Source organism: Herpailurus yagouaroundi, unplaced genomic scaffold (genome assembly GCF_014898765.1).
Source record: "Herpailurus yagouaroundi ecotype Mexico unplaced genomic scaffold, PumYag 165, whole genome shotgun sequence".
Taxonomy (NCBI): Eukaryota; Metazoa; Chordata; class Mammalia; order Carnivora; family Felidae; genus Herpailurus; species Herpailurus yagouaroundi.
Genome location: NW_024412406.1, coordinates 11,980,937 through 12,007,475, shown reverse-complemented (window position 1 = coordinate 12,007,475; position 26,539 = coordinate 11,980,937). Strand labels below are relative to the sequence as shown.

At 41.5% G+C, this 26,539-nt stretch overlaps 1 protein-coding gene and 1 long non-coding RNA gene across 2 annotated transcripts in view; one reads left to right on the top strand and one right to left on the bottom strand.

The window, feature by feature from the left end:
• KCNB2 (potassium voltage-gated channel subfamily B member 2) overlaps positions 1-26,539 on the top strand; it is a 387,967-nt gene that overhangs the window by 334,362 nt on the left and 27,066 nt on the right. The window lies entirely within an intron of this gene.
• On the bottom strand, positions 10,413-18,817 carry LOC121038127 (uncharacterized). Its single transcript, XR_005794175.1, has 3 exons — positions 18,745-18,817; positions 12,281-16,860; positions 10,413-12,038 (listed from the first exon to the last, which is right to left on the bottom strand). It is a non-coding gene; the product is annotated as an uncharacterized LOC121038127 (long non-coding RNA).

Genomic DNA, 26,539 nt, shown 5'->3' with positions numbered 1-26,539 from the left:
CTGGAAGTGGAATTGTGAGTCACAAGGCAGCACTTCTTTACCTTTATGTTATTGCCAAATCCTTCTCCAGAATAATTGCCTTGCTTTAGCTCTCTCAGCAGCCATACATGAAAGCCTCCTCCTACCTGCCCCCCGCCCCCCATCATTTCCACTACTTGGCATGTTAGGGCTCTTGATTTGGGCCAATTTGAGAGTGAAATGACATCTTTTTATTGTGTGACTTTTTCTCTGATTCCAGGAAAGGCTGAGTATTTTTTTGTATGTGTTTAGGGACCGTGAGAATTTCTCATACTGTGAATTGCCTGCTCACTGGTTTTGCACTTTTTTTTTCTTCTGTTGGGTTACCTTTTTTTATTGGTCTGTACACATGTATTCTAATTCTAGTAAGAAATTGGAAGTTGTATGCATCACAGATTTCTTTTTCATTGGGGGGGGAGGGGCACACCCATGCAGATGTGGGGGGGGTGTGTTTTATGTGGGGTATTTTGTTTTACAGAGATTTTGAACTTTAATATAGTATAGTGTGTTAATATTGTTATGTTTTATGCTTATGTCTTACATAAGAAAGATTTTCCTACCTTGCGATCATACATACATTTCCCTATGTTAAAAAGTTTCTTTTAAGTTTTAAAGTCTTTTCTAGGGGCACCTGGGTGGCTCAGTTGGTTGGGCGGCTGACTTTGGCTCAGGTCATGATATCGCAGTTTGTGAGTTTGAGTCCTGCGTCGGGCCCTTTGCTGACAGATCAGAGCCTGGAGCCTGCTTTGGATTCTGTGTCTCCCTCTCTCTCTCTCTGCCTCCAGCTCGCACTCTGTCTCTGTCTCTCTCAAAAATAAATATATGTTAAAAAAAATTACGTTTTTTTCTAAAAGTTTTAAAGTTCCACTTTTCGCATGTAAAGCATTGATCCCTCTGGACCAACCTGTATATGTTAGGAAATAGGAATCTTATCAATTTCCCACTTTCATTGAAGACTTTTTTTTCTCCCCGTGCTGATTTGCAATGTCACCTGTGTCACAAGTATATTTTCATATATGTTTGGAGCTGTTTCCGTTTCCCTGGTCCTTTCTAATATATCCCACACCCCTACCATATGACTTCCTTACCAAGGAAGGCTTCAAGTGAAAGCAAGTCCTGCTATCTTTTGTATATCAAACTTAACTCTTTTGAACCTTTGGTTCCTCTGTAAGAATTTGAACATCAGCTTGTTGTGTATCTTGAGAATCTCTTTTGAGACTTCTTTTGGAATTGCAGTGCTATAGATTGATTTGGAATTTTGTTTCAAAGAGCTGTTATCTTTTATCAGGTTAAGGAAGTTTCTTTTTATAAGTAGTTTGGCAAGAATTCTTAACCTAAAGGAGTATTGAATTCTATTAAAAAAAAAAAGTTCTGTGTCTATTGATATGATCATATGGTTTGGGACATAATCACTTTTAATCTGTTGATTAGTTTCATTAATATTTCATTAATAGGTTTTTAATATATTAAGCTACGTTTACATTCCTTGAATATATTGTCCTTGGTCATACATACCACTGACCTAATTTGCTATTATTTTACTTAGGGATTTTTTCAATCACATTCATTGTTGAGATGAGTCTGTCATGTTCTTGTACTTTGTATTCACTTTTAGTTATTAGCCAAACGAGCTGGGTAGCTTTCTCTTTTCCTAGTCTCTAGAATAATTTATATAATAAAGAGATTATTTTTTCCTTGAAGATTTGTTACGCATCATGTGCAAAACCATTCAGGCTTTGTGTCTTTTGATTACTGATTTCAGTTTCTTTAATGATTGTTATTTTTTTCGGACAGTCAACTTCTCTTTGAGTCGTTTTGGTAACTGATGGTTCTAGGAAATTATCCATTTCATCTTAGTATTCAACATTATTGCCACAGGGAGACACATCATAATACTTCATGATTTTTAAAAATTTTGACAGTATCAGTAGTTATAGTCCCTTTACAGTTTCTATTCTTTTCTACCACTTTTTCTACTCCTCTGTCTGTTCCATCATTTCTTTCTCCTGTCTTTTTAATTTTTTCATTTACACATATCACAAAGCACAACTCTGAAAAGTAATTCCTTCTGCTACAATTTTGAAATTATAATTGATTTCTGAGATGGTAAGTAGGACTATTTCTAAATACTCATGAATTTAGGTAGAATGTGCTGCCAGAAAGATTGTCTTCTGGTAGTTTCATCTCCTGTCTTCCATGGCATTTTTTAAATTCTGACTAAAGACGTCAAAGTTGCAACTTGGAGTATAATCAGACCTCTTCCCCCCCAACCCTGAGACTTCCAAACTAGCTGCTCTAGAAGAAAAAAAAAAGTAATGGTTTATCCTTCCCTGCCTTCATACCCTACAAATGATTTTTCGCTATGTCAGAAATAAGTTTAATTGCCAAATTTTATGTATTTTAAGTTGTTTCAATTAAACTTATTGAAGAAAAATACATTCTTTTTTAGATATTCTTTCATATGTTCTTGTGCTTAACTACAAAGAAAGCCCACGAGCTTCTTCATTTGCCCCCTCATCTTCGCACCCTGCCCTCCCACACCTTACCCCCTTTCCTCAAGCCGTGCATTATTACCCTTGCAGGATCTGTGGACTTGTTTCACCTCAGAGACCCTGACATGTTTTTATTATCCCAAGGGCTGCTCTGTCATAGTCTCTCTTTCTCTCTGCCAGATACCATGAAGAAAACCAAATCAAACGGAAAGCAGGGTGGTGAGGGTGGCAGCGCATTCTTGTGACAATCTCCTGGCTCCTGGCCAGAAGTTTTACTTCGAAAGATCTCCTCCTCCTTTCCTAGACAGTCTGCCTCCCTCAAAGAGTTAGATGTAAAGCATCTTTCTATCTGGGAAGAGTAACTCCCCACCATCTAGTTTTCTCTGAGCCGAGAGGGGTATTTTTTTCCAAAGCAGGTTCCTTCAGGAAGGGAGAGAGCTGCCTGCGCCCCTAAGCTCATTAGGCCTGTCCCCACAAAGCCCAGGGCAGCGCCAGCCCTGATGGGGCAATTGCCCTTGGCACAACCCCTGGCAGTGTGGTTCACAGAAAGTTTCAAGTAGCCCAACTCTTCCAGCGAAACAAAATAGCAGCAATTTCAACACATAATCAGCTACTTTCATCACAGTGGCAGCTGGTACATTGTGAACCTTCAGTAAATATTAATCAATAGCTATCCAGTGGCACTGAAGAGAGACAAAAGCATAATCTGATGGCTTAACCAAGGTCACACTAAACAGACGCTGGGCCTTAATATTCAAGGGGATGGTACATGTTCCACCAGCTAGAGCTGCTCGGGCCAGGAGAATCTGTCCAATGCCAAAGCACTTTGCATCCACATGCAAGCTCTCCAGGACAAAGGACATGTTCTGCTTATGGTTGATCTGTATTAGTGAAAGGAGATTAAGGATACCCTAAGCCAGCCTCATGAGAATTTTCTGTAACTGTGTTCTGACCTGACCCATCAAGTGAGGGAGCTAAGTTAGATCTTGACTGTGGACCTTAAAACAAAACCACAGCATTAACAAATGCCTCATTCCACCCCAAAATGACCTCTTTGTCTAATACAAATGCAATCAGCATCATACCGTACATGGTTTCCTATATCTGAAAGTTGGTCATGCTGGCGATGGCACTTGACTACTTAGTGGACAACCTTCCAAGATCTAAAACAAGATGGAAAACACAAAGAGAGGGAACTTTGCCAAAATATATACTAAGTTTAGTCTGTTGGTTGCATGGATGGGGGCTGACATGGTTCCTGGTTTTCTTGGATGGTCCAGTCTTAAACAGTCACCCCTTGTTGAGCATATCAGAAGGTTGGCCCACTCTCTAGGCAAGAATAGGGAGAGGGCTTCTGATCAAGAGCCACTGTCTAAACCGACAGTGCATTTGCCAGAGCAGAGCAGAAGTCTCGTGGTAAAAGGCTTCCTTCCAGGGCAAACGGTGGCTCCCAGGGATATTTCCAGCTCTATTTTCTTAATTGCTTTACTCTCTGACCTAACTGGTCATCCTTCTTGGATTTTGCTCCCCTCTGCCCTACACCCAGAGGCAGGACCCACCCCAATCCTGCCCCAACTGCCCTCACTCCATCAAGACCAGCTTTGAAACCCATCCCTAGCCCAGGCCATAGACTTCCTCTCTGCCCAGATGGGGAGCTTGGATGTGAAGAGGCTCCAGGGAGGGAATACCCCATCACAATCCTTCAACCTGCTCCCTGGTTCCTGGAAGTGTGCAATTTGGAAGACACACCCCGTAAATACGGTCTGCCTCATGCCATGTGTATCTTGTCTCCACCAGATTTTAAGCTCCTTCAGAGAAGAGCCTTCACATTTTAATCAAGTGGCTTGCACATGGCAGTCTCCTAATAGAGATGTCTTGATTGGTTTCCAGTCAGTTAATTTTCTAATCTACCTATAATCATAGTCATGATTATAAAAGCTATTTTTTAAAGCTACTCAGACTTCGCTTTTGATACATAAAATTCATGAAAAGCCAGGGATGAAGTGATTCCTTAAGCCCTTGACTTGACCTGACTGTTGCTTTTGACACAGCCATACATTTTACAACAAGAAAACCTTCCACAGACATAAAGGTAAGCTACACGCAGCACCTTGCCATCACTGAAGCCTTGGACTTGAGAAAACAACAAAATCAAGCTCCTTGTTCTTTAGTAATAGAGGCTGATGTTATGACTCCCCAGTAAGACTGTGGTACATAAAGTACTGCTGCCTCTCAGCAGAGGGGCATAAAAGCCAGTCTCCTTTGTAATTATTTTATTTAGAAGGCATGGAAGAGACATATAGAAAAAAAAAAAAAAAACAATGTGAAGAGCACAGGGAGAACTCATTTCTTGGAGCAGGTTTTAAATGAATTAGAAATGTATTTTCACCATCTGCTGCTGCTACTGCTCTTATGAAATTTGGGAGTCACAGATTGCAGTTTGTATAACACCGACTGTGGGACTCGGAAAATCTACTCGGGATCTGTAGCCTGAGGGAAATGTTCTGGATGACTTCTGCAAGCTCTGGTGCACGAGGAAGAGCATGCTCTCTGCAGGGCTTCCCCAACATCTGACAGGCAGCACCACGTGCTCATCAGGGGAGAGGGAGGGCGACAGCAGCGTAGTACTGGGTACTGTCCCATATTTCATGGTGGAAAATCCTTCACAACATTTGCTGTGACTGCTCCCAGCATCACTGAATATAGAGATCCTCATTATCCACCTAAAACGACATGCTCACTGAGGCTAAAAACCAAGGGCTAAGAAAAGAATGGAAAGGTACATTCTCACATCACCTCTCTCAATGAGGAGAGGCTAATCAGAAAGTTAAAAAAAAAAAAACATGAACAATAAATATGAAATGATAAATGCCAAACCCCTCATTTTTTCATCTTCATGCTTCGTTAGGTTGGAAGGTAGAAGGAAAGATAGGGATGGAGAACAAGTTCTCTAATCATCAATCAAAGGATCAGATTCAGATTCTGCAGTTCTAGAACATTCTCTGTAGCCAAGTAACCACAGCCAGCCAATCTCCCTAATACAAATACCTAAAGGTCAGTTCACTCATTCTGCCAACAGTGCCAGGCAGTGGGACCACAGAGGTGAAAAGACAAGGCACAGAAGGCGCTTCAAGTCTAGTCAGGGGGCGAAGACACTGGCAATCACAGTAGGTATGACCATGCTTTTATGGAGGAAGGTATAGAGTGTGGCGGGGCAGAGACAGGGCGCAGGACCAGTAAGTCTCTGTCCACCAATCCAGTGTTCTCCATACTTGTGGAGCTCAGGTCCCCTCCCCCACCCCACCACCCTGAAAACCACCTGCCACCCCTGTTCCCACCTGTCACTACATGAATCACGGCACCAAACTTGTGCAGGGAAAAAGTGGACGCGTGTGAATTTTGAGCACCTATTTTCTACAGAGGCTGTTATTTTATTTATTCCTCACCACAACCTTATTTTCCAGATGAGAAAATGGAGGCCCAGAGAAGTTACGTGGTACCATTATCAGAGAGTAAGAATCGAAGGAGCCACCTCTGCCCTCAAAGACCACGTTCCCTTCGTTACACTTCACTGCTCCCACTGCTATTGCCCCAAAATAATTGCAGACAACAATGATGGAGATAGCCCTGTCTACTCAGGGCTACTCCGAGTAGACAGGACTCGGAGAAACGACTGATTGCTACTCAGAGCAAATTACTCTTTCGTGTAATTTGCGATCCACGGCAGAAATTTAACTTCCACCAAAGGTGGCTCATGATGTGCACTTTAGGATTACACTGAAGAATTCTCAAGAATACCAAGCACAGCTCTCCTACCATGAGACTCTGGGCCCAAACCACATTGTCCTCAGGGCCAATACAGTTATGTACAGGGAGCCTGCATCCATATGACACATAGTTCAACATGAGCAGGGACCAGGATTGTCACCTCCCTTAATTCTAATCACGTCAGTCTTACCCATCATCTATAAATAAATGCGATTAAAATAGAACACCAATTTCCTGGCTTGAGACAAAAATCTTAGTGGCTATAAAAGCACAGGCTGCTTACATATTTTCAGTATAAAATACAATTTTTTTTTCTTGGAACTGTAAACACTGTGGCCCTATGTCATGGTTAGGCAGCAATGACAGAAACAAATTCAAGGAATACAGAAGTAGAGCTGGAGATGATAACGTTTACTGCTTCCCTTTGCAACATGGTTACAAGGTCCTGCATAAAGTTTCATTGCTTCCTTAAAAATTATCATACATGTTTACGTAGCAAGAACTGGAAAGAAGGAAGATTAATAGCAAAAGGATAAGCTAATAAAATTATTGATGGACAGAGTTTGTATGATGCAATTGTCTGAAATGGTAACTCTCCCACTTAGATTATAGAAGACTTACATCCTTTCCAAGGTGTGTATCAAGAAAGCCAAGGCTAGGGGCACCGGGGTGGCTCAGTCAGTTGAGCATCTGACTTCGGCTCAGGTCATGATCTCACAGTTGGTGGGTTCAAGCCCCACCTCAGGCTCTGGACTGACAGCTCAGAGCCTGGAGCCTGTTTCTGCCTCTCTCTCTCTGCCCTTCCCTTTGCTCCCACTCTGTCTCTCTCTGTCTCTCAAAAAACAAAAAAATGAATAAACGTTAAAAAAATATTTTTAAAAAGAAAAGGAAAGAAAGCTAAGGTTAAAAATTTGGGCAGCCTGGTGTCTTGTAATCCACTTTAGCACTTACATACAGCATCTGAAATGCAGGCAAGCACTCTGATGAATAAATGACTGATTGAATGAATAATTTCATTAACCATCTACTCATGGTTCATAAATCTTTGCATTGTGGAACATTTTCTGACATTTTCCTAAAGCTGATCCTGGTCAGACAGAGCAGGTGATGCTTTAGCCTAATCTAAAGAGATGCTGTGGCCAGAAGTACCTAGGGATTTTTTTTTCCTTTTAATAAACAATGAGGTCTCAAAAAACAAAACAAAACAAAACACAAAAAACCAATATGCTCTCAGGAGTTAACACATCACATTCACTATCAAGCATTACTTCTTAGTGTAAATAATTTAATCAAATGTCATCTTTGGTTGTTTTTTTTTTTTATTTTTAAAAATTTACATCCAAATTAATTAGCATATAGTGCAACAATGATTTCAGGAGTAGATTCCTTAGTGCCCCCTACCCATGTAGCCCATCCCCCCTCCCACAACCCCTCCAGCAACCCTCAGTTTGTTCTCCATATTTATGAGTCTCTTCTGTTTTGTCCCCCTCCCTGTTTTTGTATTATTTTTGTTTCCTTTCCCTTATGTTCATCTGTTTTGTCTCTCAAAGTCCTCATATTTGTGAAGTCATATGATTTTTGTCTTTCTCTGACTGAATAATTTCGCTTAGCATAATACCCTCCAGTTCCATCCATGTAGTTGCAAATGGCAAGATTTCATTCTTTTTGACTGCCAAGTAATACTCCATTGTATATATCTATACGCCACATCTTCTTTATCCATTCATCCATCGATGGACATTTGGGCTCTTTCCATACTTTAGCTATTGTTGATAGTGCTGCTATAAACACGGGGGGTGCATGTGTCCCTTCGAAACACCTGTATCCCGTGGATAAATGCCTAGTAGTGCAATTGCTGGGTCATAGGGTAGTTCTATTTTTAGCGTTTTGAGGAACCTCCATACTGTTTTCCCACGTAGCTGCACCAGCTTGCATTCCCATAAGATGTCATCTTTGTAATGGACAGCTGATCAAATGGGAGTTTAGGTAGGCTCTGAGTGGAGAGAAGAGAATTTGGGAGCTTGGCAGTTGGATCTGAGGTGTGCTCACAGATCTGAGAAGCCAGAGAAACCTGAAACAAGAAGAGGGTTAGAACCTGGGGGAAAGCCAAAGATATCATGTCTACACCCTCAGTTTTCCTCCATTCCCTTGCCACTGCTCGCTGAAAACAACGGCAGGGAAGGAAATCTGCAGTTGTTCCCTCGGCTTTATTAGGTTGTCCACTTTAAACTTCTTTCCCTCTGGGAATTATTCACGATCAGTATTTTCCCACTATTGGGCTCTCACTATGTGATTCCTAAGGTGCAGGACACTCACTGTTGTTCCCTCGTGAGAATGGAGAGAGAACACAGCTGGGGTGTGGACAGGGGTGCTGGGGGCAATGACCACAGGACAGGGCCCCACATCACTGGGAATGGCAGCCAAACAGGAAGCTGCCAGCTGGGCCACCACCATTGGAAATCAAAAATGACCTCTTCGGCGAATTAAAAGGCCCTGGCACAAACATCTAAGCCTACTTCATCCTTTTCTTTCATTTTTGCATGGGACAACTGGCTCTTCTCAGTTAATCCAGAGAGTTTTACTAGGTACCCAGCACATATCATGTGTTTCACACAAATCACCGCACTGGACCTCCGACCTCCTGAAAAGTTGGCAGACCATCCCTATTTTATAGATGAGGAAACTGAGGTTCCAAAAGGTATCACAGCTTGCCCAAGGTGTATGTCACTGTAAAGTGACCAAGCCAGAAATCAAACCCATGTACAGGACTTCCCAGACTCTGCTCTTTTCTTGCTCCCACACTGCCTCATATCCTAATTCTGTAGTTCACTCAATTCTGGCTTAATTTTTACTAAATCTCCTAAGAAAATTGTCGCCTATGAAAATTTTTCTGCTGTCTGATGACTCTGGACACAAAGCCATTAGGTTGTAAATCAAATTAAATCACTGTTCAAACGAGTATGCAAAATAATCTTTAAAAGCAGCAAATGTGCTTAAGGAAATGGCCATGATAGCATCTCACTTCTGAGACCATGAGCTTTGCAGTTTCAGCTGATCAACCCTCGGGAATATTTAATGATTTTGTCCCGGACTACTGCACAGCCAGAAAATTCAGTTGGACCTTAGGATGATGAATGTGTGTGATTTAGATCTGAGGGCTGATAAAAGGAAGGAGGTTTATGCAAGTTGACAAAAAACAAGCTGGCCATGGCTCCGTGTGATTTGCTCTTTATGAAGAGATTCTGTTTGCTTTTGTGATAGATTTATCTACCCTGACATTTATTCTGCTTATTAAAAAAAATTCACACTCATCAGTTCGCTATCTGGGCATGGTAAATACATTTCCTGTCCCCAAGTCCTATTACTCTAAATTTATTTTCCATTCCAGCATTGGGCAGAAAATATATCTTTGATTTGTTCTTTCCAAGTCATTTGAGTACTTTATCCTGTGATTTTATATCAGCATTTTATACTTTTAGATACTTTACTTGCACTTCTGGGACTTCTACCTGTTTTAACATATTAAGCCCACAATATTAGTAAACATAATCAAGACCTAAAGTTTATTTAATTTTTTTAAGTTTATTTTTGAGAGAGAGAGTGAGAGTGTAAGTAGGGGAGGGGCAGAGAGAGAAGGGAATTGAGAGCGAGAGAGAGAGAGAAAGAGAGAGAGAGAGAGGATCCTAAGCACTAAGCAGGCTCCTCACTGTCAGTGCAGAGCCCAACATGGGGCTTGAACCCACAAAACATGAGATCATGACCTGAACCAAAATCAAGAGTCGGATGCTTAACCACTGAGCCACCCAGGTGGCCCTGAGACCTAAATTTTAATCATACAACCTTTCATAGTAGCACTAAGTAAGCTGTGCAAAGTGGTTTTTATATATGCATCAGCTTATTCAATCTTTATGTATATTAATTACCAAAAATAGCTGAAATAACTAAGATGAAAACACCTCCTCAGATTATTATCTCACTTTTGGGAGGTCACCTAGCAGATAACACAGAAAAAAATGTTGAGGTTTGGGTGATGTCTGCACAATGCCAAAATATCTAATGAGGTGTTTTTTTTTTTTTTTTTTTAATCCAAGGGTCTATTATACAAATTTAAAAGCCAGCTAGTTTGATTGAACCGATTTGCTATACGGACATTTATTAGAAACGTTCACAGAGAGCAGAGTAAATTCTACAACACTGTAAAGTCAGTTTTGAACATAGATGTTTGCCAGCCCAAATGATACCATAACAAAGTCATGTATAAACCCAATTGCACATTCTTGCATGTTACCCGTAATTGAGCCCCTTCTCTCTGCCAGGCACTGTTCTGGGCACAGAGGATACAGCAGTAAGCCAGATTGGCACCTACCTTGTTCTCTTGGAGCTAATTATCTAATTAACAAGAAAAATCTCAGAGTTGTGATAGCGCCGTGCCAGGAAGTGAAACAAGGAGTTGGGGTAGAGAGATGACGAAAGTCTCACTGAGGAGGTAACATTTCACTGAGGTCTGAATGACAAGAAGGAGCCAGAGATGCAGCAGTCTGCAGGACAAGCACTGCAGGCGTAGAGACCAGTGAGAATGCTAAAAGTGGGGAGGAGCTTGGCAAGAGGCTGGTGATCAAGGTGGAGAGTGGAGGAGATGAGGTCAGACAGACCTCATCTTTGTATGAGATGCAACGCCACGCGGGGCTTTCCAGGCCTAGGCAGGGAGTCCGCATGTCATTCTAAATGCGAGAGGAAGCCATTGGAGGATTTCAAGAGGATTTTTAAGAGGATTTACATTTTTGAAAGTTTTCAATGTGCAAATTAGCACTGTGACTGTATACTGATTCTTAAAGAATGAACAAATTACCTGTTGATCAGGTCAAATTGCATGACATCACATCACTTCCTCACTTCACTTCTCTCCGTGCAGCATGACCATAAAGAGGCCATATTTGACACACTCACCAGTCTTTCCAAGGGCTTCTCCTGTGAGGCAGGGGTCTCCTTCCCAGTTCATCTTGCTTCGATGTTGTCTGGTCTAAACTCCCATTTGCCGGTAGCCTTACATGTGTAGCCTTACACAGTGGCCTTACAAGCAAGCCTCCATCACTTCCTATAACTTTATGAAATCCTGTCTCTCAAGAGTATTAATTTCACTTTACAACAGATTTGCATTGAATGTTTTAGAGCTCGTGGACACTCAGTGAGGAGTCAGTCATGGTGGCACAGATAGACACTAGACTTAAGGGGGGGACATTTGAGAAGTATTGTAAACATTCAGGTTAAGCATTTTTGTGCTTTGTTCCAATAGATCCCTTAACTACAATGAGTGAGGTAGCAAAAACTCCTGTGATCCACTAGCCTTGCCCCTAAGGCCCTTAGAAAATGGTCAGGAAAATGGACCAACAGTCATGAAGCAATCAGTGAGCACAAAAGAATGATACTGAGTGCCTGGGTGGCTCAGTGGGTTAAGCATCCAACTCTTGATTTCAGCTCAGGTCCTGATATGGTCGTGAGATAGCTCCCTGTCGGCTCTGCACCGGTGTGCAACCTGAATAAGATTCTCTTTCTTGCTCTCCCTCTGCCTGTCCTCTGCCCTCTCGCTCTCTCTCTCTCTCTCTCTCAAAAAAAATGATACTTATTAGCCTTCTATAATAATGTGATAGGCAAAATGACACTCCAGAAATATCTATGTTCCTAGCACATGTCAATATGTTATGTTATATGGTAAAAGGCAATTGTGGCTGCAAATGGAATTAAGATTACTAATCAGCTGACCTTTTTTTTTTTTTTTAATTTTTTTTTTCAACGTTTATTTTTTTTGGGACAGAGAGAGACAGAGCATGAACGGGGGAGGGGCAGAGAGAGAGGGAGACACAGAATCGGAAACAGGCTCCAGGCTCCGAGCCATCAGCCCAGAGCCTGACGCGGGGCTCGAACTCCCGGACCGCGAGATGGTGACCTGGCTGAAGTCGGACGCTTAACCGACTGCGCCACCCAGGCGCCCCTAATCAGCTGACTTTAAAATAGGGAGATTATCCTAGAATATCCAGGTGGGCCCCATGTAATCACCAGGGTCTTTAAAAGTAGAAGAAGGAATCAGAATACAGTCATAGGAACTTGTGACAAAAGGAGAAAGGCATATGTTGCTGGCTTTGAAGACAGAGGAGGGGGCCAGGATCCAAGGAACTTGGCCCTGAGAAGCTGGAACGAGCAAAGAAATGGGTTGTCCCCTAGAGCCTCCTAAAAGGGACACAACCCTGTCAACACGCTAATTTTACCCCAGTGAGACCTCTTTCAAACTTTTGAACTACAGAATCGACAGATAATAAATTTGCATTTTGTTAAGTTGGTAAATGGTTACCACAGCAACAGAAAAGCAGTAAGTAGAATAAAGCCCTACATCATGGAGGAAGTGAGGAAGTGCAAGAAGTGAAGACGGGAGTGATGAACGAGAGTTTCTCACAAAGGACACAAATCGTGGTCCAAAAGTCCTGTGATAGAGAACCTTCTGAAGAAGACAAGACAGACAAAGCTCTTAACATCCTCAGGGCCAGCACTCATGACCAGCAGCCTGACTAAATTAATGCGGGGTACCGAGTGTTTTTGAATGATTTCTGTATAAATTTTAAAATGTTTGGGCTAATTAATATGGCTGCTGATTAGAGGATAGATCTTGTTCCTAATTTTAAAAGTCTATATTTCATAACCATTTAAGTTGTCATTTACTGCTCATAAAATTAGCAGGGCATAAAATCCTAGAGCTTTTATTTTTTTTCAAGTTTCTAAAATAAGTTTCTGTAAACTTCCTTGGATCTTTGAGAGGCGTTATGATGAAGCATAATCTATACTCTGGCAGAGTTTTATTTTGCTGAATGTTCCAGACTAAGAGAAAGTTAGCTCAGAAAATCCTCTTAAGTGCCCATCGATATTTAATAAGCTCGACTCTGATGACAAGTGTCAGCCGGTCCCTCTTCTAGAAAGTTGATACTGTCTGTGTTTGTCCGTTACATAAGCCAGTTTGGGGAGGAGACCATCACCTGTGTGCCTTGCTCTGGGAATTGCTGTGGACTTGACATTTGTCTCTCTCTAAATTTTCTCCTCCCTTAGGACAGATGTAACATCTATCTTTCACCTTTGTGTCCACCCACCTACAAGCACAGTACTTTTCACAGAGTCAACATTAAATGATACTTCATGAATAAAATAAAGGAAATATCCTATTATAGCTGAGATGTTGATCAAAAAGTAGCCTTTTTAGATTCATAATTATGTATGGATCTACATGCTTACAGAAGAAATTTCTGTATTTATACATTTGTGCAGATATGTATATATGGAAATATAGCAACTTCATCCTAATACATCTAATTTTGTCAGCTGCAAAGTATCAGACTATTGAGCCCTAAATTATTAGGTCAGAGACACTAACTCCAGTGATCCAGAAAATGTTTCAAAAGAAAGCATTTGTATTTAACAGTCAGAAATTCTCTTTCTTGCCATACTTTTTCAAAATGACTGATTTCGATATAGTATCTTAATTGAGGGTTCTTCTGGATCCAGGCTCTGTTGCTAGAAAGAAAAAGCCAAGATATGAGTCATTCAGAGAAACTCATGTTGTCAGCCTGATAAAGACATGAAGGCCAGAAAATTCTTTTTCCCTTTTGTTATCAATATCTATTTACTCCTAATGGGCATTTTTAAATAATATTTTTGTTGTTGCTCTGGACTGATGGGAAATCGAATAGCCTTATGGAAAATATAAGAATGGTTGTGCCTACAAAGTATCTAAGTTGAAGACAATTCCAGACCAAACTTTTTCATTACAGCATTACAATATTGGAAAATACCTTGATCTTTCCTGTACATACCCCTATATTGGGACAGAGACCACACTAATTAACTGTATATAATGCCTTATATTTAGAACACTGTGGCCCTCTAAATTTTTGTCGAATTTCACTCTGCAGATAATAGGAAACTAACAAAACAATGCAAAATCAAGTGAAAGTAAAAACTTATCTAATTAATGTTAAAGTTTAATGTGATAATAATAAAACTGGATAATTAAAGCATCCATACCCTAAATCATTCACTTTAGCAGGATAATAGGGAACTTAAGAAATTACGTAAACATCAAATTTTGAAAAACAACTCTTGCTGCTACCGAGATGTTTAAAGTAGAAGTCATCTTCATCACAAATTATCCATAGAATATTCCAATCCCCTCTCCTTGTTTTGCATATGTACTCATAGATCAAGATTAAGTGTTTTATTTAAGAACCTATTTAAAAGACAGGAGTGGCTAATCATTTAAAATTAGCTCCTTGACCAGAACTACACAGCCATGCAAAAACAAAGCTTGGGGTTTGATCCTAATTATTCAGATTGATTGTCTACTTCTCCCAAACTCATTAATTCAGAACTCCTGTTTCTAGCATTCTCCCTTCTTTGCACTGTCTTGATCTCTCCTTTGAAATCATTATTGCTTGGGGAGGAAGGATGACTGTTGGAAATAAATCCTAAATATGGGAAATCAATATAAAATCCCATCAAGTAAAAGAGATTCTCACCCTGATATTGTATTCTTCATTTGCAATTTGACTTCTTGGATACACCCTATTCTCAGACATGGGAGGACTTGTGTGCCTTAGAAGAGAATATAACAGACCATGATGGAAAGACAGGGGCACCCTAGACATTTACACAGGGCGCCCTGTGTGCTTTGAGGGCAGTCACCTCTGATAGCTTTAGAATTTTGAGGATTGCTTGGGCTTTCTGAAAGCAGCATGTGGACTCTGGGAACTGTCTTACCTGTCTTTCATTTCATCCTTCAAATTCTGGGGTTTTTTTTAATGGTGATTTATTTCCCTATGGAATTCGAAAAGATTTGCATGTCTAACAAGGACTAATATATTTGGAGGGAACTAAGGAGTCTTTTGTAACCACCGAGGTGTCTACAGATTACAACTATAGGCAAAAAACACCACTGATGTTGAAAAGCTGACCGCCTATTGTGTCTGGAATAGTAGTTATTCCCTGGACTGCATTATGGAGGCCAGAGCAACATTAGCCTAAACTCTACTTACCAAGTGTATTGAAATTAAGCCAGGGCTCTTATCAAACCAAGCCAGAAGTTTCCCTTACTCTTTCACATTTCTTTCCACTTTTGCTGAGCTACCTAGAAATTTATTTTAAGAGGTTGTTTCTTCATGGGCTAATGAACATTACTTTACTTTTCAGACAGCTTTACAAAAGCTATCTGAATTCAACAAATATTCAATAACTATTCCCTGAATATTCACTATAGACCCAGCACTATGCCAAGTCAATAGAATTCCAAGGGTTTCTTTCACATGTACCAATGAGCTTGGCTTCTGATAAATTTATTCTAGACTTACTTTAATTTACACACTTCTCTAAGTGAAAGCCTGTCAGCTTACTTTATCTTTTTTGCTCCAGGAAAGTGATTTGCCCAACCGAAGGGCACTTGCTTTAACTGAGAACTTCTGTTCTTAAGTACAGGAAACAACAAAATACAGTTTCCTTTTTTTTTTTAAGAGTGAGAGAGTGTGAGGAAGGGTTGGGGGGTGCAGACAGAGCCTTAAGCAGGCTCCGCACTGAGAACAGTGAGCCTGATGCGGGACCAGAACTCATGAACTGTGAGACCATGACCTGAGCCGAAGTCGGAGGTTTAACTGCTTAACCAACTGAGCTACCCAGATACCCCTAGGTTACATTATATACATAGTAAGTTTAGTAGTCCTGAATGCCTATAGGTTGCTTTTGAAACCATCATTTATTTTGTAGTTTTGGCCCTCTGCATTGCTCTCGTCTAGAAGTGGTAGGTCAGAGAGGGTTGTGGGAACACAGAGCCAGCCAAGCAAGGACAGAGAGCTGGAATCTGGTGGGAGAGGCACAGACTTGTGCTAGAGGGCAACACTGGCAACACAGTGAGCAGGGTGCGGCAGGGTATCCAAGCAGAATGACAGTCTCAGGCGCATTTTAGCAAGTGACTGGCAGGAAACAGTAGCAGAGTTTCCAAAAACTGTAAGAGTCAGAGAGCCACACATTGCTTAAAAAAAAAACCACACATAAGCAAATGTGTATATAGATTCCCTACCGTCACCACCACTTTTATACCAGAAGTAGCATATTGTAACTTTTCTCCTACGCCTTGCTTTTTCCACTGAATGAATGCAGAAGATCACACGGTTATAGTCTGTGGAAGCTTCCGTGTGGAAAGCTTCCACCTTTCTTTTTTCCAGCTGCATGGTGCTCCATGGTGGCTGTGCCATAGTTTATGATCCTGAAGGACACTTGGGCTGTTTCTAAGCTTTTGTTCTCGCAAACAGTGCTAGAATTAATAGCCTCATGCATAGGTCACTTTGTGTTTTTGCCATTTTATCTTTGAGATAGATTCCTAGAAGTGGGTTTGCGGATTCCAGGTGTGTGCACTCTTGCCAGATGCTGCCAAATCCCTTCCATACAGGTTGCACCATTTTGCATTCCCATCGGCAATGAAGATCAAGTGCGGATGATGAGACGTTGGAGAAGCAGATTCCTAAACCAGACACTTGGAGCCTGGTGCTTCTATTTTCTGTTGAGATAGAAAACAAGGTCATCAGTAAACAGAGAAAGGTGGATGTGGAACGGGTGTCTAGAGGGGAGCGGGGAAGTTTCTGAACAGCCAGGGAAGGAGCTAAGCAGCAAGGTAGGATAGAAGTGTTCAGCAGTGTGGAGGGTTCAGGGCTCAAACTAGACTCTGGCCTTTTGAGTTTCTCCTAGCATCATTCAGGCACATTTTTTTTTTTTTAATTTTTTTTTTCAACGTTTATTTATTTTGGGGACAGAGAGAGACAGAGCATGAACGGGGGAGGGGCAGAGAGAGAGGGAGACACAGAATCAGAAACAGGCTCCAGGCTCCGAGCCATCAGCCCAGAGCCTGACGCGGGGCTCGAACTCACGGACCGCGAGATCGTGACCTGGCTGAAGTCGGACGCTTAACCGACTGCGCCACCCAGGCGCCCCCAGGCACATTTCTTCAGCAGTGGTGCATAGGCCAAGCATAGGACTTTAAAAAGATGAATGGTTGGATTAATCTGCGGCAGGGTTGGAGTGGCAGAGAGTCAAGGGGTCAGTCGAATTGGAGGTATTGCCAAGAGAATGGAGTCTCAGCTAGATGGGAAGGAAGTGAAGCTAAACAAGGGCCCAACCGGAAAGGCGTTACAGGACAGAATGTCATGATGAAGAGTCAAAGACAGGTGTTGTGGGAGGAGAGTAATGGGAAAGTCAGCAGGATGCAAGCCTGTGATCAGATCAACTTCAATTTTAGAAGTTGAGATCTCAGCTATGGAGAAGTTCCTGGTGACACCAAGGTCCTGGTAAGATCATGGAAGTTGACAGAGGAAGTGGAAGGGAATTGAAGTTAAGAAGATTGAGAAGCTGAGAAAAGATTTAGAAGGGGCTTTGATGGAAAACAGTATGGAGGTTCCTCAAAACGCTAAAAATAGAACTACCCTGTGACCCAGCAATTGCACTACTAGGCATTTATCCATGGGATACAGGTATGCTGTTTCGAAGGGACACATGCACCCCCATGTTTATAGCAGCGCTATCTCCAACAGCCAAAGTATGGAAACAGTCCAAATGTCCATCAATGGATGAATGGATAAAGAAGATATGGTATATATATACAATGGGGTATTACTCGGCAGTCAAAAAGAATGAAATCTTGCCATTTGCAACTACATGGATGGAACTGGAGGGTATTATGCTAAGTGAAATTAGTCAGTCAAAGAAAGACAAAAATCATATGACTTCACTCCTATGAGGACTTTGAGAGACAAAACAGATGAACATAAGGGAAGGGCAACAAAAAATAATATAAAAACAGGGAGGGGGGACAAAACAGAAGAGACTCATAAATATGGAGAACAAACTGAGGGTTACTGGAGGTGTTGTGGGAGGGGAGATGGGCTATGTGGGTAAGGGGCATGAAGGAATCTACTCCTGAAATCATTGTTGCACCATATGCTAACTAATTTGGATGTAAACTTTAAAAAATAAAAATTAAATAAAAAAAAGAAGGGGCTTTGAAATCCCCGGCAACAGGAATTGACCAAATTATGTGATCAATGGAGAAAATGTGTATTATCATTTCACTCTGATAGAGCCTATTGCCTAACATACAGCTGAAGTTCATAAAATAATTGTAAAATGAAAAACCCAATTGCTGTAGAAAAGACTTACCAGCTTTGAGGAGACAATCTAGTTTAGGGATATTAGTGACATTTGCCAGTAGTATTTGGGATGGCATTACTGACTTATTCTGTGATTTTTGAGAGCTGACTAGTAAGGGGAATTGGCATATTTATTTCCCTATATCTTATTTTGCTCTATCTGTGAAGAAATACATAGTAGAAAGAAGTATAAAGGATAAATTGGGGAATCAGAGTTTTGGTATGCTTGTTGCACTCCTTACCTGTTACCTTGAACCTTCATCTTCAGAAATAAGTATTGTTCTGGATACTCTCTTGATTCCCTTCTAACTCTGAAATTAAGATTTCTGGGATGATGTAATTTGAAGTAACTCAGAAAGTAAAGTAAAAATTCTTCTTATATTTACATATCTAGTCTGAAATTTTTTGGTTTCAAATTATTTTGAAGGTATATATTGAAACTCTTAAGGGGCGCCTGGGTGGCACAGTCAGTTAAGCGTCCGACTTCAGCCAGGTCACGATCTCGCGGTCCGGGAGTTCGAGCCCCGCGTCGGGCTCTGGGCTGATGGCTCAGAGCCTGGAGCCTGTTTCCGATTCTGTGTCTCCCTCTCTCTCTGCCCCTCCCCCGTTCATGCTCTGTCTCTCTCTGTCCCAAAAAATAAATAAATGTTGAAAAAAAAAATTAAAAAAAAAAAAAAAAAAAAGAAACTCTTGAGTTAACCTTTTAAAATTACTTAAGGGAAACAATGCCAGTTTTCTTACCACAGAATGAGATTCAAGATGGTGAAAACATCTCTCAAATATTCCATGACCCTAAATCACAGGTTGGCTCTGAAAAGATGATCTTCCCCATGAAATCTAGACATCTGAGAAGCCGAATCCCTCAGTCTTGATTAGGTAAATAACATGTTTCTCTTTCTACCTAGTCTAGATTTAACAATGAAAATATATTTCTCTATTCAACCAAAACACAATTTTGTGTAGTGGTTGGATGGATAAAACATGGCTCTTTGCCCTTGAGGAAATTACACACCAATAGGGGAGATAAAAACACATGGAAATATAAACAAATAATCACAGTCCAAAGCAGGCCAAATCCCATGTGAGTACTATAAGTAAAAATAGATTTCTAGGTTATTTTTTAAAGGTGTTCAGAAGTGGGGCGCCTACGTGGCTCAGTAGGCTGAGCGTCCGACTTCAGCCCAGGTCATGATCTCAGTCCGTGAGTTCAAGCCCCGCGTCGGGCTCTGTGCTGACAGCTCAGAGCCTGGAGCCTGCTTCGGATTCTGTGTCTCCCCCCCTCTCTGCCCCTCCCCTGCTCATGCTCTGTCTGTCTCTGTCTCAAAAATAAATAAAAACATTTTAAAAAAGGTGTTCAGAAGTACAGAGTACTTGAAATATTTCCATTTCTCATTTTTATACCATCTTTACTCTATTTTCAGCTCTTTCTATTTTTATCTAAGTGATTTGCTCTTGTATACAGAAGTTGGCCATATTGCCAATTATTTTTATTCAGTGTCAATGTGCTTACAGGTGAGAACGGATAGCATTACTAAGATGCACAACCACAATGCTACTTTTAAGTGTGTATAAATAGGTTTAGACTCTTGCAATTTAGTTATCCAAAGTGGATTATTCACTTCCTGTTTAATATTAACTTCTCCCTGTTTTTCTTCACCTTGAAACAATCTTAGACATTTCAAAGATCACTTTGTATTCCGTATACCTTAACAATCAGACAAGAGAAAGAAACAAAGATACACATTAAATTAGCTTAGCTGGTTGCTTCTAAGTAGCTTTGCTATTTTAAAAAAATAATAGGGGCGCCTGGGTGGCTCAGTCGGTTAAGCGGCCGACTTCGGCTCAGGTTACGATCTCACACTCCTTGAGTTCGAGCCCCGTGTCGGGCTCTGTGCTGACAGCTCAGAGCCTGGAGCCTGTTTCAGATTCTGTGTCTCCCTCTCTCTGACCCTCCCCCATTCATGCTCTGTCTCTGTCTCAAAAATAAATAAACGTTAAAAAAAACTTTAAAAAAAAATAATAAAGGCTTCTTCGTTGATATCCTCATAACACTTTATGTGAACTTATACTTGAAAATTTATCACATTATACTGTAAACATTTGCTCAGATGTCTCCCCCGACCTCCTCTCCCTTCCTCCCTCTTTTCCTTCCTCCCTCTTTTCTGTCACCAGAACACAGCATCTAGGAACCTTGTCCTATTCACTTTGTATTCCTTGTACCTTATACAGAGATAAACACTGGGTGGGTGTTTGGAAGGGTGGGTGGGTGGATGGATGGATGGATGGATGGGAGGCAGCAACAACTGAAATCTTCCACAAGATCTGGAGAACCACTCATGATTGTCTTTCAGCCATGAATCAACCTCACCTTCAACGGGATTCTGACTCCAGTTATATCAGATAGTGTATTTAAATAGAAAAAGAACCAATGTCTTTAAAAGTTTCTCAAAAACTTCTGCAAGTTAAGCTTAGCCTTTGAAAACAAAGATAACTGAATATTTTTAAAGCTCACTGCAGACTGATAAAATGCGCTCTTAGGCTGAATTCACAGAGCTTTATTGAGGATTCTCTCCTCCCGTTCTTTCCTCCAGGCTGGCCACCTAAAAGATTCCCAATTAACTGGATCCTGCAGTTCTCTACCTCACTTTAGCCATTCAGATGGAACGTAGAGTCGCTTGGAAGTGTAATTGCAGAAAATAAAAGTAAAACTCAGGACCTAAGGGAAGATGCTAAAATGATAGGCAAATTAGAAAATTGTGAATTTTAATGATGTGAGGCTTTTTTTTTTTTTTTTTTTTTTTTACAAGGAAGACAGCTTTCAGCAAAAGAGGAGTGACAACGTGTGCAGAGTAGAGGGGCTGCTCAGCACAGCTGACTGCAGTCCTGTGCTGGGGACACTTGCTTCTGATAACTTGAGAGCACACACACAGCAATGCCACTGACTGTTCACCAAGAAGTAGAACATTTCAACTGTTCTACGTGTGACACAGGCTTGATCCTAGCAAAGGGCCATCAGTCAGATGCCTGTCTATTGCAAAGGCCCCTGCTTGAACCCTGAACCCACTAAGAGGCTTGAGAGATTGATTATCCAGCTCAGTCCACAACTCCTGCAACATATTGTGCTCGGCAAAACCACCAGACCATCAGGAATTAATATGCTATTTGAGATGCAAATCAAGAGTGCCAGTGAAGGAGTGTAGAATCCCATAGGGCCACTGCCCATAGTAGGGACATCTAACTCCAGGCCAAATCCATAGGATTAACCCTAAACAAGACCTTTCGCTTCTATCATCAAAAGCAAGCCAGTATTCAATTTTCTGTTTTCTTCTTCTTGATGTTTTTGTTAAGTTGTCAGGCAGCCCTGGGGCTGCCATCTTCATTTGCACGTGAACACCTTAGGGTTCAGTTCTGCATATAAGTAAAACTGTGCACTGTATCTAAGGAAGTTTTAGGGGAGGGGGAAAAAGACAAAGCAAAGTGAGAACCCGGCATTATGCCGTTTGCACTTTATTCTCCGTTAAAAAATTTTTTTTCTGATACCTTATTTTCTTAAGTTTTCTACAGTTGTTAATCTAAGCCTCACATTTTAAGAAGCCAGTGAACCTTTTGCTTTATATTCCTCTCTAGATCTTACAAGTTTAGCTTAGTATCTCAAACATTTCCAGGGAGAGACTTGGACCATCTGCATTAGTCCTAGTATTGGGTAAAATTAAACAAGATAATTTTAAAATTTGGAAAAAGTTCTTTGTTTCAGTTTCTTTACAACGAAAACATTCAGTGGTTTAAAAAGAGTTTAAACAGTCCTCTGTAGAATTTAAACTGTATAGTGAAAGAAAGCTGCTTAGGTGATTTTATGTAAAAATCTTTTCCTCTGTTAGAGTAGAAGAAGCTGGTTTGCAAATTAACAAGGTGGAGCCAAAATAGAGAATTGCATTGTAAGAGAGTGACTCAATGTTTTGACTTTTTAAAATATATCCTTCCAGACAGCAAAGACTGCCTTGTCATTTGATTGCTTTCCAATTAATGTTAAGTTTTCCTTTATAAATATCACACTTTTGCCATCAGAGCTACCAGTTGTGACCTCGTATTACCTGTCCTTGAAGGACCCACGGGGCAATTATGACTGTGGGTATCTATCATTACAAAGATGTATCTCCTCATATTCTAACCCTCGGTGTGGTCCAATCAGCACCACCATAAGATTGCGTCTATTAATTGCAGAGAAGCAAATCAATGTTTGTTTGCTTAGAAGTAAAAATAGGTACTTGCTGATAAGTATGTGTTCCTTACTACTTTTGTTTACAAAGAATTAACCAACCATTAAGTATCCTCAATAAATAAAACTAACCTGCAATCTTCATAAGCTATTTAAAATTATAATTTTTACCAAAGAAAGCTGGACATTATGCAAAGTAGATAATAGATTCACAAAGTCACTCCAAGGTATACAATATGCCCAGTAGAACAGAGCCTACTTGAAGTTCCTGACTAAAGACTTCATGAAAACATAGAAGAATTTGACCTGGAGAAATACAGGGACCCATCTGGATTCTCTGAACACGAAAATATTTGGAAATGGAAAATCTGTGCTTAAAAGACTCCAAAGTCAGAATGTGCCAAAGGTAGGGCCTGAAAGTGTCAGTAACTCTGACTGCCTGCTGCCCACCGTATTTAGTAATTTAGGTCCTGGTGGTGGGGATGGCCTCCCTACTGTGAGGGTCTGTGAACCCAATGGACAAAGTTTAGCTTTGGTACCTGCTGAATGTTATGTGATAAGGTTTACATCCTGACTTAATCAGTTCTTACATTTAACTTCCAATTCATTTTTTCCTTCCTACTTGAGATAGAGAAGTCATTTTTCCCGGCCTCCTAAGATGCTGGTACCTGTACACCTGTCTACGGAAACTGTCATCCTCCGCTTGAAAAAAGACTGTGTGCATCTCTCTTCTGGCACATCCTAGAAACTCCCAGCATAGCTTGGTTTAAAGTCCTCCTCCATCATAAGGTCTAAATTGACTTTCCCTCAAGTGGTTTTTTTTTCCCCCACCACTCCTGATCATTCAGCAGATATTTATTGAGCCCCCTTTCTGTGTCATGCACTGAGGGAAGATTTTGCAAGGTGAAGGAGTATAAATTTTTCTCCCCATTCTACACTTATCTAACTCTTCTTTATCCTTCATATTAACCATCACTTCCTCAGAGAAGCACCCCTGATCCCCAGTCTAGGTCAGTCTTCTTTGTTGTATAGAACGTCAGCCTTTCCTTCATAAAACATGTTTGTTTGTAAATAAACTCATTTATCGATTATTTTACTAATGCCTGTCTTGCGACTTGAGGACAGGAATCATGTCTGATTTTTCTCACCAGTTTATTCTAGTGCCTGGCACACAGTAATGCTCCATTACTTGGTGAAATGATCGGTGGGGAACGAATGGATGGATCGATAAATGAAGCATAGTTTCTTTTCCAAGAGCTCGTAGCGTATCCTGGGGGAATAAGTCTAGCGGGGCATGGAAAAAAAATGGGTTTGGAGTACAATTAAAAACAGCCTTGTTATGGTGCTTCAACATGATCTTACAGGCAATGAGAAGCCAACAAAGATGTTGAAACAACAATGATTGAGTTAGCGCTTCAGGAAGCTCCCAAAGGTGGCAGGCTGGAGAGTGGCCAGGGAAAGGGGGAGGCAGTAGGCAGGGACAGCCAGGGAGGTGCTGCAGTGGCTCAGTCATGGATGAAGAGGTTTACCCAAGAGCAACAGCTGCAGAACAGCAGGAACAGAGGGGTTGGGTCACAGTATCTCAGACATCCCTATACTTTCTTAGGTTAGTATGCTGTGCAAGGGATGTCCTCCAAAAGATGAATCCCCTGCTATAGAGGGAGTAAGAGCTGGTTTGTAAAAACTTCCTGACCCAGGGGGTCCACATAGTAAAAAAAAATGTCCTTGAACCAGGGGCTAATCCAGACTTGGATTTGACAGCTGGGGCAGTATCAGCCAAATGACAATTTGCTAGGTTTCTTCCTGGCCATTTCTCAGACAGTTTGGGGGAAGGTTGAAAATCTGGGTTTAGCCAGACAGACAGTCTACCAGTATTTATAAATCATTGGCCATATACCAGGCAGTGGGGATAGAAGGGTAGAAAGATGGACATGGTTATGGCCACTGTCCTTGCAAAGCTTAGGGACTAATGAGCAAAGCAGCAAATGAGCACGTGTGGCTCAGTGTGGTAAGTGTCCTGATAGGAAAGGCACAGAGTGCTGTGACATAGAAGAGAGTAGCACCCAGCCTAGTCCCAGGGGATACACGGTCCCAAAGAACATGTGATCGAAGTTGCAAACTGAACGCCAAGAGGAGTTCCTCGGTGGAGAAGCAGAAGGACATTCCAGGCAAAGGGACTACCACGTGCACAGACCCATAACAAGAGAGAACACAGCACAGAGAGGGAATGAGAGGAATTCTAGAGCATGGGGTGCAGGAGACGAGGTGGGGGTGGGGGCAGCAAAGGGGGCAGGAGGTGAGGGAAAGCCTGAAGAGTTAGGCAGGAAGAAGGGCACACAGTGCCTTCTAATCCATGGCAGGGATTGAGTGTCTCGGTGAGAGCAATGGGAAGATGGGCTCTGCATTTCAGAAAGGTGATTGGTTACAGTGTGGATAATACACTCCATAGGAGCCAGACCTGGGGAGGAAAGACGGTTCCGAGGCTGAGGCATCAATCTGGGCAAGAAATGACAGTGACGCGCTCAGGGAGGGGCAAAAGGGGTGAAGAGCAATGGATGTATATGAGAGATATTTAAGAGGTTGATTCTTAGGCTTTGGGGACTGACGGGTGAGAAAGAAGGAAGAGAGGTATCAGGGATGCTGGCCTCACTTCTAGATGTTGGGGCCTGGCGCTGTGCCATGACACACAGAAAAGGAATAGCTTGAGGTGACCGAGGAGAGACGAATTCAGTCTGAGGTGTGTTTGAGCAAAAAGTATCCATAGAACATCCCAGGGAAAATACTCAGTTGTCAGTTGGACCCACACACCCGAAACTAAGGACAGAGATTTCATTCATCATTGTGACTTCTCTTGCTGATTGTTATTCATATGTTGGCAGCATAGTCCATAGTGATAGGGGCCTTTGAGTCAGGGGGAGACCCACACTTATGAGGTGTGCGAGTTCGGGCATTAAGTTATTAAACCTATTTCTTCATCAGAAACCAGGGCAATAACATAACCTCCTTCACAGAAAATTGGGAGAAACAGTTGAAATAGTGCTCGTAAAGCACTTAACCTCAACAAATCTTTATTGGTGGTGGCTGTAGTAGGAGGATCATCTACCCTAGAAATGTAGGCTTGAGAACTACCAGTGTTGAGATGTTTGGAAGCACTGAAAGAGATGTTGAGAAGAGGAAAGAGTAGGTGAGAGGAGAGAAGAGAACATCAACCCTGAAGGGCTACATAAAGGACAGAGAGAGCCAAGACTGAGAAGTAGCCAGGGAGGTAAGAGGAATAGGAAGACCGTGCCATAACATTATGGAAACCAAGGGAAGAGAAGGTTTCAAGAATGGAAATGGTCAGTAGAGTAAAATCCTACCAATGGGTCAAGAAAATTAAGGGCTCAGGACGCCTGGGTGACTCAGTCAGTTAAGCCTTCGACTTTGGCTCAGGTCATGATCTCATGGTTTGTGTTTCAAGCCCCGTGTCAGGCTCCATGCTGACAGCTCAGAGCCTGGAGCCTGTTTTGGATTGTGTGTCTCCCTCTCTCTCTTCCCATCCCCCACTCTTGTGCGTTCTCTCTCTCTCTCTCTCTCTCTCTCTCTCTCTCTCTCTCAAAAATAAATAAAATATTTTTTAAAAAGAAAGGTAAGGGCTGTAGAGTGACACTGAATTCTGGGACAAAGTAGGATCAGTGACCCCTGAGACAACAGTTTCAGTAGAAGGGCAGGGACCAAAAAGCAAGATGTCAGGAGCTTGAGAGAAGTGGGTAGATATGGATCACTATTTAGTATGTGAACACTTTTTATCAAAAACAGCTTGGGGCAGGGGCATAAGAGAA